The sequence below is a fragment of the Neoarius graeffei genome, chromosome 4, assembly GCF_027579695.1.
Source record: "Neoarius graeffei isolate fNeoGra1 chromosome 4, fNeoGra1.pri, whole genome shotgun sequence".
Classification (NCBI taxonomy): Eukaryota; Metazoa; Chordata; class Actinopteri; order Siluriformes; family Ariidae; genus Neoarius; species Neoarius graeffei.
In genome coordinates this window covers 106498997-106512366 of record NC_083572.1, presented here as the reverse complement: position 1 = coordinate 106512366, position 13370 = coordinate 106498997, and positions in this window count along the sequence as shown.

The window sequence follows — 13370 nt, the reverse complement described above, 5'->3', positions numbered from 1 at the left end:
GACCAGACATAGGATCCACCAGTCCTTTTGGTGAGGTCCGACATAGGTGCTGCTACAGAACTGAAGTTCCTGATGAACTTGCGGTAGAAGCTAGCGAATCCTAAGAACCGCTGAACCTCCTTAATGGACTTGGGAGTAGGCCAGTCCCAGATGGCCAGGGTCTTGGCTGGGTCCATTTGGAGTTGCCCCATTCATATGACAAATCCCAGGAAGGAGACCTCGGGGACATGAAACTCACATTTCTGGGCTTTAGCAAACAGATTATTCTGTAAAAGTCTCTGGAGGACTTGGCGGACATGGTGGCGGTGCTCCTGTAAGGTCTTGGAGAATATCAGGATGTCATCGAGGTAGACGAAAACTTATAGATTAATCATATCCCTCAAGACGTCGTTGATAAGGGCCTGAAAAACAGCTGGTGCATTAGTGAGTCCGAAGGGCATCACCTGGTACTCGTAGTGCCCTGATGGGGTGTTAAAGGCAGTCTTCCACTCGTCTCCCTGTCAGATACGGACGAGGTGGTATGCGTTCCGTAAGTCCAACTTGGTGAAGATGGTGGCGCCTTGGAGCAGGTCGAATGCTGTGGACATCAGCGGAAGGGGATAGCGGTTGCGCATGGTGATCTTGTTCAGGCCCCTATAATCAATACATGGCCGGAGCCCCCCCCATCCTTCTTGCTGACAAAGAAGAAGCCGGCACCAGCGGGTGAGGTGGAGGGTCGAATGAACCCAGAGACCAAGGCTTCCTTGATGTACTCCTCCATGGCCTTGCGTTCTCGCTGAGAGAGGGAGAACAGTCGGCCCCGAGGAGGAGTAGTCCCAGGGAGCAAGTCGATGGCACAGTCGTAGGCGTGGTGCGGAGGAAGAACGGCGGCCCTGCTCTTGCTAAAGACCTCTTTGAGATCCCAGTACTCTGTGGGAACTTGAGATAACTCAGTGAGATCAGGAGGCTTGGCAGGAGACACAGGAGAGCTAGAGAGCAGACAAGAGGCATGGCATGCAGGGCCCCATTCCACAACCTGGCTTGTTACCCAGTCTATGCGAGGGTTGTGGCGAGTAAGCCAAGGAAGGCCTAGAATGACTGGGAACTCTGGTGAATGAATAAGGTGCAGGGATATTTCTTCTTTGTGACCTTGAGACTGGAGAAAGACTGGAGAAGTAACTTGGGTGACTCTTCCATCACCTAACGCTTGGCCATCGAGGGCAGACACAGACAGTGGGACTTCAAGAGGTGCAGTCGGGACATTGATGCTTTGGGCGAAGTGGATATCCATAAAGTTTCTAGCCGCCCCTGAGTCTAACAAGGCTTGACAAGAGTGGACGGACTCACCCCAGGAGATGGAGACCGGGATGTAGATTCCTTGGCCAGGGAGTCCGGGAGAGAGGGTAGGCCCCGTCACAACCCTCCCTCGGCTGGACGGGGCGGTCCTTTTCCCGAGAGCTCGGGACATGACCAGGCTTGCCACAGTAGATGCAGCACTTGTCCCTCCTTCTGTGCTCCCTCTCAGATGCGGAGAGGTGAGTACGGCCCACTTGCATGGGTTCTGGACAGTCACTGGAGGAGGTAGACGGGCTCCATGTTGAGGCAGGGAGGCCGGGGAGGCTCAGGACTTGGCGGCGTTCTCTCATCCTGTTGTCAAGACGAGTAGAATGTGAGATCAGAGTTTCGAGGTCACTTGGGCATCCGATAGAAGCCAGACTGTCTTTGATGGGGTCAGACAGACCATGGTGGAAGGCTGACACCAGGGCAGTCTCGTTCCATCCACTTACTGCTGCGAGCATCCGGAACAAGATGGCGTAGTCTGCGACGCTTCCCCCTTGCCGAATGGACATGAGCTTTCTGGCTGCATCTTTACTGATGTCTGCTTGATCGAAGACACGAAGCATCTCCTCAGTAAACAGCTGGAAATCAGAGCACTCGGGTCCCTGTCTCTGCCAGATAGCAGTGGCCCAGGCCCGCTCCTTACTAGCTAACGAGGTTATCACAAAGGCAATCTTGTGGTGATCCGTAGTGTAGGTGGTAGGCTGAAGCTCAAAGGTGAGTTGGCACTGGGTAAGGAACTCCCGACACTCACTGTGCTTGCCATCATACCTCTGTGGTGCAGGAAGGCTGGGTTCGTGAGGTGAAGGAGGCAGCGTGGCCAGAGGCAGAGGAGATGAGGGTAGAGAAGTCAGCTGTGCCAGGGTTTTTCCAATCTGCTGAAGCAGTACCTCATGGTGAGTCAGGGTCTCACGTTGGCTTGCAAGAGTACATCCCTGAGTGTCCATGGTAGCGTGTTAAAGTGGCCATAATTCCCTGAAGGTTGACAGTTGAAGAAGCCTCTGCTGAGTCGGTCATGACGGAGTCTTTCTGTTAGGGTTTTGCTGGGATTTGAACCTGGTTCGCTGGTGTGATAATCCAGCAAACCCCCACTAGGCCACCAGGGGGATGACTCAAATACAGAGGCGTGAGGCAGAAGTAGAAAAGTACCAAAAAGTTTATTTACAATATATACAGTCCAAAAAGAAATAATCCAAAATGCTCAGAAGATGAAGGAAAAAATAAAAATATCCAAAAGTTCAAAGTCAAAACAAAAGCCAAAAAAACAGAAAAGAAAAGGCAAAAATACCAACGCTCAGAAGATCCAAAAAAAACAGTAAATACTAAGTCCAAAAAGCAAAGCAAAGTGCAAAACCAAAAAGATAAAGGCAAGGAACACGGTACAGAGGTAACTGGAGCTAAACATAACAGCACAAAGACTCCGTGACAAGAGGACTGCACTCAGGGGTTACACAAACTAATTAAGGACAGGGCGGGGCAGGAAACAGGCAATAAGACAAACACAAAACACAGAACACAGTGGCGACCTCTAGAGGCCAAAACAAACATGACCAAACAAAGGAAATAACAGCGGCCTCTAGAGGCCAAAACAGTCCCAGTCCTAACAACTTGTTTACTTTCCAAACCTTCCATACCATGACACGGTATGTTGTGAGCCTTTAGTCCTGTTTTTGTTACTTGACAATTCACGTTCAAAACAGGAGGTAGCATGTTGGTGTAGTGGTTAGCACTGTCACCTCACAGCAAGAAGGTTCTGGGTTCAAGCCCAGTGGCTGACAGGGGCCTTTCTGTGTGGAGTTTGTATGTTCTCCCTGTGTCTGCCTGGGTTTCCTCTGGGTGCTCCGGTTCCCCTGCAATCCAAAGACGTGTTAGGTTAATTGGTGGCTCTAAATTGACCGTGAGTGCGAATGGTTGTTTGTCTCAATGTGTCAGCCCTGGGATGATTTGGTGACTTGTCCAGGGTGTACCCCACCTCTCGCCCATAGTCAGCTGGGATAGGCTCCAGTATGCCTGTGATCCTGCACAAGATAAGTGGTTACGGATAATGGGCGGACATTCAAAACATTGGTGTGTGGTTTCTTGCAGATTAATTCAACATTGCTCACCTTTCAACCAATCAGCACGCAGCAATGCATCATGTGATTTCCAAAATGGCAGCGCCAGCGGAGTAGACTGGAAGCTTTCTTCTTAGTTGAAAAAAAAAATCAACCATTTGGATCAATATTATTGACTTGAATTGAACAACATGTTGGGCTGAGTAATCATTATTGATTCATGATTAAAATACGATTGATAGACTGGCCGTGGAGCTCGCAGTTTATGAAATACATGACTTCTAACACGAGAACCCCTTGCTTTGTCATTTTTCTGTGTCATAACTTGTAGGAAAAGAAGACAGAGGAGGCTTGTGTATTGTGGCATGTAGTAACTACGCTTCAGAGTTGGATTGGACTCCTTCGTTGACAGGTGAACAGGTGAGTAGAATCGATGTGATGTGAGCAGGATGTAATTTACATACTTTACCAATATAAAATGTTCTAATGATGTCTGAAGAACTTTGTATGCAAGAAATAAAACATGATGGTGTATGTTTTTAGAGGAAAATAACCACCCACTTCAAAAAGTTATCGTTTTTCACCCCACTGTTGATAGCTTCCCAATAACCCCATGTTTTGAAGCGTGTTACTCCTCTCATACCACAGCAAACTGTACATTGATTATGTTTTTCTATCTATTAAAGAACATCACTTTTATATCAACTTTTATTTCCATTTATTGTTTCATTTAAGTTTGTGGAATGTTCCTTCAACCAGCTTGCTTTTCTCTCTCTCTCAAAGTTCATAAGATGACACAGCTTGTTGTGTTATCGAGAAATCACAAAGTGTAAACGCCTCTGTCCTGAAGATGTCGGGACAATGTTACAGCTTTACCTCTGGAGACTCCTTCCGTATGTGTTAAATAGACATCTCCTTCCAGAAAACGTCACCATCTCATCTCATCTCATCTCATCTCATCTCATCTCATCTCATCTCATCTCATCTCATCTCATCTCATCTCATCTCATCATCTCTAGCCGCTTTATCCTGTCCTACAGGGTTGCAGGCAAGCTGGAGCCTATCCCAGCTGACTACGGGCGAAAGGCGGGGTGCACCCTGGACAAGTCGCCAGGTCATCATAGGGGTCACCATATCAGTGAATGTAATTATAAAATACCATCTAACCAATCAGAACACATAATTCAGCAGTGCACTGATAGAATGGCGATGACTATAACCTTTCCCATGCAGGATAACTGTAACAGAGGTGATGATGAAGTATTAAATAATCTCATCTCATCTCATTATCTCTAGCTGCTTTATCCTTCTACAGGGTCGCAGGCAAGCTGGAGCCTATCCCAGCTGACTACGGGCAAAAGGCGGGGTGCACCCTGGACAAGTCGCCAGGTCATCACAGGGGTCACCATATCAATGAATGTAATTATAAAACACCATCTAACCAATCAGAACACATAATTCAGCAGTGCACTGATAGAATGGCGATGACTATAACCTTTCCCATGCAGGATAACTGTAACAGAGGTGATGATGAAGTATTAAATAATCTGATAGACAAATAGAGATTTAGAAGTAGGTTTTCCTAATTTTGGTCACATGTTATTGTCTTGTGTTTCCCTGAAAAATAATCTCCACCAGTGGCGAACCGTTACTATTAGAGCCGGGACTTGAGCTCAGCCAAACTTAGCCAGACACCAAAAAAGCAACAGGGTAAAGGATTTTTTAAGGGATTAGCAGCATGCTGCCAGGTCGCTCCATTGTGTGTAGCTGTCGATGTTGATTCTGAAAGTAGCTCAGTAAATTACACAGGGAAATGAATACTTAAGTCTGAGTGAAAAATATTGTGGTGAGCATACAGCGTGGAAGAAGAGTCTGGAGACAGAAATCTTAGTTTCTCAGTTGTTAGGCTGTGCTACTTGCTCTCAATAGAGAGCACTGGCTTGACCGCTTTATTAGCATTTGCTAACATTACTGATGAATGCTACACCGGCTGGAAGGTGACTTCACTGCTGCGCTGATGGCACAAAGTTGCGGACCGGTTATGCTAGTGTCAGCATTCAAGGAGGCCTAGGGCAATAATTTTTTGGTCCTGCCCACTGTAAATCAAAATCTGATTAATTAATTCATCTGTCACTTCCTACATAAACTTACACTGCCATGGCCTTCTGTCCCAGCAATGAAGTCCTAACCAATGAGTGAGCAGCTCTAAACTCTTCTGAGCCTAGAGACAACAAACACCACAATCTCATTGGATAACTCGATTTTAATGCATTCAGGACAGTAACCCTTTTATTTCTGAAGCACATTTGATATAAAATGAGCCCGAATTAGAATTAGAAGAGAATAATTATCATGAAATTATGAAAGAATGAAAGAAATTAAATATAACATTTGAAATGCTGATATATTTGGGCTTCTCTGAAGGACTAGAAGGCCCTGACGGTTCCCCTCTGATCTCCACTGACTGGAAGTATGCAGCTTCATTCAGACTTGCACCCTGTGACTAATGGCTTTATAATGTGTCTTTGAGGTCTCATGGCATCATCACAGCTATTCAATTCATGTTTTAACCTTTTCAGGTCGAAGTCTGTCCCTGTGAACATGTTTGAATCATCTCTGTTCTTTAAATGAGGTAGAATAGTCATGATATTCATTATATTCATAATTTTAATCCTTAATATTAACATCTTTGTGTTAATGTTTTTTCCTATCCTTCGGGATCTTTTTTGATTTCTGGTTCCATTTATTTTTACTTATTTAAGTAAAAACAGTGCTTATTGTACTAAAAGTTGTGCTTTATGGAGTAGTTACACTTTAACTTAAGGGTACCTGAAGACACATTACTGCGTCTTTTATTACTTATTACATTTTAAATTCACTCATTATTTTGAATATTACATAAGCTTAGAATAATGCACGATTATTATATCTTATTAGATGTAAATACGTTAACTGTATGTGGCAAAAACCTTCATCAGGATTTTAATAATGATGTATTTAATATGTTAATTAATAAGAAATATAAACGAGACTACTACTGTACATGGTTGCAAATGAGAATAATTTTGATTCTAAAATTCATTTGTATTTAATTATTAAATAACTGAATCCCTAAGTGTTTATTTAAGTATTAAGTAAGGCATAAAACACTTTGTGTCATGCTGTTATAAGAAACTAATCAACAGTAGAGTGCTGTGATGAAGCAGAGTTACATTCACCACCCTGAAGTTGATTATTTCTCAACAACAGCATGTTTCACAGTGTTTTATTCCCTTTTATAGCACATCAGTTTGCCAATGATTACAATTTTTCTTGATTAAAGAATGCCATGTTATACTTTTTATCCATTTATAGTTACATTTAATGGTGTTGAATTTCCCCAAAACAAATTTCACTTATGTTGTAGCAATTATAAACTAGAAGGGCATGTGGTAGAGTAGATTTCATACCTCCACCAAGCCAAGCCACATGTTATCAACATCAAAATCAAATCACTTGAACCTAGGATAATACTAAAGCTGTCCACCAAATTTAATCCAAATCCATTCACTACTTTTTGAGTTACATTGAGAACAGACAAAAAAATCCTGGATCTACATACATATCTGGATCCTGGATATGCATACCTATCCAGATTTGCATCAAAATCTAATCAATTGTTCCTTGGCTCATAACCCACCTTTTCTCCAAATTTCATCCAAATTTGTTCACTACTTTTTGAGTTACATTGAGAAGAGACAAAAAAAATCATGGATCTACATACATATCTGGATCCTGGATCTGCATACCTGTCCAGATTTGCATCAAAATCTAATCAATTGTTCCTTGGCCCATGCCCCACCTTTCCTCCAAATTTCATCCAAATTCATTCACTACTTTTTGAGTTATGTTGGGAACAAACAAACAAACGGACGCGAAAACATAACTTCCAACAACAGAGTTGGTGGAAGTAATCGTTCCTCTTACAAGCCTGCTTTTTATCTCTCTCCTGAATTTACTCAGACAAAAACAACCCAGCTTGTCATGCTAGAAACCCCAAAATGTAAACTCCTCAGTCCTGAAGATTTCAAAGAAGCTAAAGTACCAGCTTTAGCTCTAATACTGGGTGGAAGCCACAGCCTAATAGTTAGAGAAGCAGCTTTGGGTGACCAAAAGGTCACCAGTTCAATTCCCTGGACCAGCAGGAATGGCTGAAGTGCCCTTGAGCAAGGCATCTAACTCCCAACTGCTCCCTAGGCTGCTCTGGGTATGTTGTATGTTGCTTTGGATAAGAGTGTCTGATAAATGCCTGTAATGTAATGTAACACTGGAGACTCCTTCCATATGCCTTCCTTCCAATGTTAAATAAACAAAGTCAAAGTCCTTCCTGCACCATTCATGGCGCATTTGGCAGTGCTGAGCTCCATTTCGTAGCCCTCGGCCTCTCGCCTATATTACATACAGTTAGGTCCATAAATATTTGGACAGAGGCAACATTTTTCTAATTTTGGTTCTGTACATTACCACAATTAATTTTGAACAAAACAATTCAGATGCAGTTGAAGTTCAGACTTTCAGCTTTAATTCAGTGGGTTGAACAAAATGATTGCATAAAAATGTGAGGAACTAAAGCATTTTTTTAAACACAATCCCTTCATTTCAGGGGCTCAAAAGTAATTGGACAAATTAAATAATTGTAAATAAAATGTTCATTTCTAATACTTGGTTGAAAACCCTTTGTTGGCAATGACTGCCTGAAGTCTTGAACTCATGGACATCACCAGACGCTGTGTTTCCTCCTTTTTAATGCTCTGCCAGGCCTTTACTGCAGCGGTTTTCAGTTGCTGTTTGTTTGTGGGCCTTTCTGTCTGAAGTTTAGTCTTTAACAAGTGAAATGCATGCTCAATTGGGTTGAGATCAGGTGACTGACTTGGCCATTCAAGAATATTCCACTTTTTTGCTTGAATAAACTCCTGGGTTGCTTTGGCTTTATGTTTTGGGTCATTGTACATCTGTATTATGAAACGCCGACCAATCAGTTTGGCTGGATTTGAGCACACAGTATGTCTCTGAATACCTCAGAATTCATCCGGCTGCTTCTGTTCTGTGTCACATCATCAATAAACACTAGTGACCCAGTGCCACTGGCAGCCATGCATGCCCAAGCCATCACACTGCCTCCGCCGTGTTTTACAGATGATGTGGTATGCTTTGGATCATGAGCTGTACCACGCCTTCGCCATACTTTTTTCTTTCCATCATTCTGGTAGAGGTTGATCTTGGTTTCATCTGTCCAAAGAATGCTCTTCCAGAACTGTGCTGGCTTTTTTAGATGTTTTTTTAGCAAAGTCCAATCTAGCCTTTTTATTCTTGAGGCTTATGAGTGGCTTGCACCGTGCAGTGAACCCTCTGTATTTACTTTCATGCAGTCTTCTCTTTATGGTAGATTTGGATATTGATACGCTTACCTCCTGGAGAGTGTTGTTCACTTGGTTGGCTGTTGTGAAGGGGTTTCTCTTCACCATGGAAATTATTCTGCGATCATCCACCACTGTTGTCTTCTGTGAGTGTCCAGGTCTTTTTGCATTGATGAGTTCACCAGTGCTTTCTTTCTTTCTCAGGATGTACCAAACTGTAGATTTTGCCACTCCTAATATTGTAGCAATTTCTCAGATGGGTTTTTTCTGTTTTCGCAGCTTAAGGATGGCTTGTTTCACCTGCATGGAGAGCTCCTTTGACCGCATGTTTTCTTCACAGCAAAATCTTCCAAATGCAAGCACCACACCTCAAATCAACTCCAGGCCTTTTATCTGCTTAATTGAGAATGACATAACGAAGGAATTTCCCACACCTGCCCATGAAATAGCCTTTGATTCAATTGTCCAATTACTTTTGGTCCCTTTAAAAACAGGGTGGCACATGTTAAGGAGCTGAAACTCCTAAACCCTTAATCCAATTTTAATGTGGATACCCTCAAATGAAAGCTGAAAGTATGGACTTTATGTCCATGTCCATTATATAACTATAACTTGAATATGTTTCAGTAAACAGGTAAAAAAAACAAAATTTGTGTCAGTGTCCAAATATATATGGACCTAACTGTAGCTAGGGTTACAGTGGGGGGCGGGTCCTCTGGTAACCGTGAGAGTTTGACTCCCCACTCACATCTGTATTGCAGTGTGCCTTGCCAGATGGCACCATTTTTATGATGGTCTTTGGTATGACCCGACCGTGAGTAAACTCACGGTCTCCCGATCGAGAGGCGGACACGCTAACCACAAGGCCACTCACCGGTATGTTAAATAAACATTGGAATAAAAATAAAATAAATAAAAATCCTTTCATGTGGCACAACTGCTGTACAAGTCCATATTTATGAGCTGTTAACATATTAGAACGAGTGTGTTAATATAAACAGGCCTCAGAGAACCAACGAAATGTCGATATTCCGTAATTCCGGATGTTTCGGTCCCCAAAAAGGGAAAAATACAAAGATTATATTTGCATTCTGGATTCTTCCCTTGAATAAGCACACTGTCTGGCTGCAGTCTGCATTTTAACGCTGTTCACTAAAGCCTGTTTTATAGACATTCAAAGGAATCTCCGGTCTATGAGAACTTCTTTTCAGATCACCTTGTTAAAGTGAAGCTTCATTCCATAAACATTTCAATGCTACAGTTAATTCTGGAGTTTTAAAAAAAGGAGCGTCCTGTAAAACCTTTAAATCGAAGCCTTTTGTTATAGTGGAGCCGAGCGCTCGGAGTTAGTGTCTGCCTGGGCCAGACTTATAGAATTCTCCCTTAAATTGTTTGTCGTGAAGAAAAGTGACGAGGTAACCATGACGAGGTGTATAGTGTAGCAAGGCACAGGGGGAGAAATTGCTTTAAAAAAGGTTACGTTTCTGAGGCTGAAGGAGGAGTAAAGAACATGTCAAAATGTCAAACAAAGGAACCTGCGACTCGAACAGGTGGTCATCGCAAATACCATAGTCTGGTGTCGATTTCACTGATATGATCCCATCGATTGTTTTCCCTCGCTGTTCCTGCGGAAGTATTAAAAGATTGTGAAGCTCCGTGATTTGTGCCTGCATGACCTCGGGCTGGTTAAGGAGGGAAAATTGCAGCGGGAAAAGGAAATCACTCAGCACAGCTTTATGGGAAGGATAGCAATGGCATAGGTCTCATTTCAATCTGGTGTGTGTGTGTGTGTGGTGAGGAAAGAAATGCAGATCTTTTTCCACCAAACTGAACTTGTCTTCCGGCTGAGTCCAAGTGACTCCTCCGTATCAAAACCACACCCATCGTTGATTATTTTCCCCTCACAGCATCATGGATGCCGCCGGGGGGGAAAGGTTAGAACAATTCTAGGGGCCCAGCACTGCCATGGGGCCCTTTAAGGGGCTGATAATATGCTTTTAATGATTTTAATAAGACTTTTGAAATAACAACAATGCAATATTCCATCTGGTAAAATGAGCTAATTGAACAAGGTTGTCTATTTCTTGAGTTCTTCAACATATTGTCATTTAACCCTCCCCCTTTTGCGAAATGGTACGGTCCAGTTCTGGTAGAAGTGCGATGTGTTTAATCTGTGTGCTGATCAGTGCAACGCTACTTGCTGCTGTGTCGCGGTGCAGCAGCCAGCCAGCCAGCAGTGGAGTGCGTACAGTCTATGATCGCTAAATATGAAGAGTGGCTGTCAAAAACGTAAAGAAAGGCAGCTGAAAGCTGAGAGGGACCGGAGAGGCAGGCAACTGGTCACTCAGTTTTTCCCAAAGAAAGGTAGCTATCGCTCACATGTGTGTTCAAAATATTAGCGAATGGTAAATGAACAGTATGAATGTGGTTGGATTAGCCTATCAAGAGAACACTTTTACAGTTTGTACAGTGACATTTTTTCCATTTTAATAACTGAACTGACTTGTGTGATAAACAAGATGAAATATTACGTTATGCTGGTGCTAATAACTAGTGCTAATAACCAGTTTCATAACTAATGGGGTGCCCTAAATATGCACAGATGCAGCCTCAGGGGGACCTCCGCCCTACCAAACCACTGAACCCCCCTTTGGAGAAGGAGGTAAGCAGCAATACAACCCATAAATGCTTTAGGATTGAAGTTTTTAATGAGCGAGCACCATATACAGTTTGCTAGATTTTTCTACGATTTATTAGCAGTCACATCACACATTTCACTACTAATTGTCCTAGCACAAGAAGGCATGTGGCAAAATCTTGAATTTTCATTTGTGATTGTAAATGCACCAGAATTAGTCACTGACCAGTTTTCATCTAGTCCCTAGTAGGTTAATACATAAAATGTAATAACAAAGTCACAAACTCAAGGTCCATGGGCTATCAAAAGTCAAATAATGACAATAGTGCAATTGTGACGAGGGTGGGCAAAGTTGGGGGGCCCAAAATTCTAATCTTTCATGGGGCCCAAAATTTTTGGCGGCACCCCTGCACAGCACAACACTATTTGTTTTATTCCTTACCCGTACATACACTGTTACGAATTGACTGTAGAATTTACAGTAAATACCTGGCAAAAAAATACTAACAAAGTATTGTAAAATTGCTATTAATCACTGTAAAAAAATATGGTATATTTAACAGTTATTTCGCAAAATCGAGTCATACATGAGCTGATAGCCGATGAGGTGCGTAGCACCGACATTGAGTGGAATAACTGTTTTAGGGTAGTATCTCACTGGGCTGTGACAGCCTGCGACTAGTTGGAGACACAACAATTGCGATAAAATATGCAAATTAGCGACAATTTTCACTTGGAATCACACTGAATTGATATTCGCATATTTTATCGCAATTGTTGTATTTCCAATTAGTTGCAGGCTGTCGCAGTCCAGTGCGATACTACCCATACACTCGCACTTCCTGTCTCACAAAAACTGACTTGAGAAGGGTTTGTGACGGCTTTGTGACGCATTTGCAGCTATTTTGAGAGAAATTTTGTCGCACAAATTTTTTGAACATGTTCAAAATTTCAGCGACAAAGGATCGACACTTTGCGACGCATGCGAGGAAATTGAGAAGCCCCGCAAATGTTTCAAGACACTTTTGAAACTCTCTCGCGAATGACGTTCACAATTTGTCACAAGCTGTCGCAGTCCAGTGAGATACTGGCTTTATTCTATCCACATTCTCTGGATTTTGAGAAATAGAGCATTTTTATTTTTTTGCAAATTTGATAAATAAAAACTTTATACAAAACGTCCGACAAAATCATTTCTGCTTAGAATAGAAACAAACCAGCGAAATGACAGGAGCAATTTGTGAAAAATGCAATAATAATAATAATAATAATAATAATAATAATAATTTGAAAAATTAAAAAAGATACAGTCTCACCATCAAATACTTTTATTCCATATTTTGTTGCTTTTTTGTGTATTTTTTGGGGTTTTGTTTTCAAGTAGAGTTTTTATTTCGTCCTCGGTTGGTTCAGTAACACGCTCTGCCATTTTGTTTTTCTTCTTTAGGGTTTTTTGGTGGTTGGTAAACCAATTTAAAGGTGCATTACTGCCACCGACTGAGCTGGAATGTGGAACAGGTGATGTTGGGGGGAGCGACCTATGTTCTTTTATTTAGTTACTTCTGTTTCTTTTAAATATTTGATAACAAAAGTGATATATCTGACTTGATGCGCTCTGCCATTTTGTTTTTCTCTACTCAAGGTATATGAGGTGATATCCTAGTAGTAGAGTAGCCAATCAGAGCACACGATTGCTCATATCCAGTGAATGTAGATAGAATAATACAGGATACCGTTTACAGGTTTTGGTTGTCTATAAATTACAGCAACTCACTGTTTTTGTTTTGTTTTTTTACATTAAAACAGCAATTAATTGTAATCTAGTTTACAACATTGCCTCGTATTCTATTCAATTTATGTAAGTTACCTGGCAGCTAGAGTTGCCAGTAAATAGCTGTTAATACTTCACAATACAATATGTTGCTGCAGAATATTTGTACAGTTAATTTTTTAACATAAGCAGCT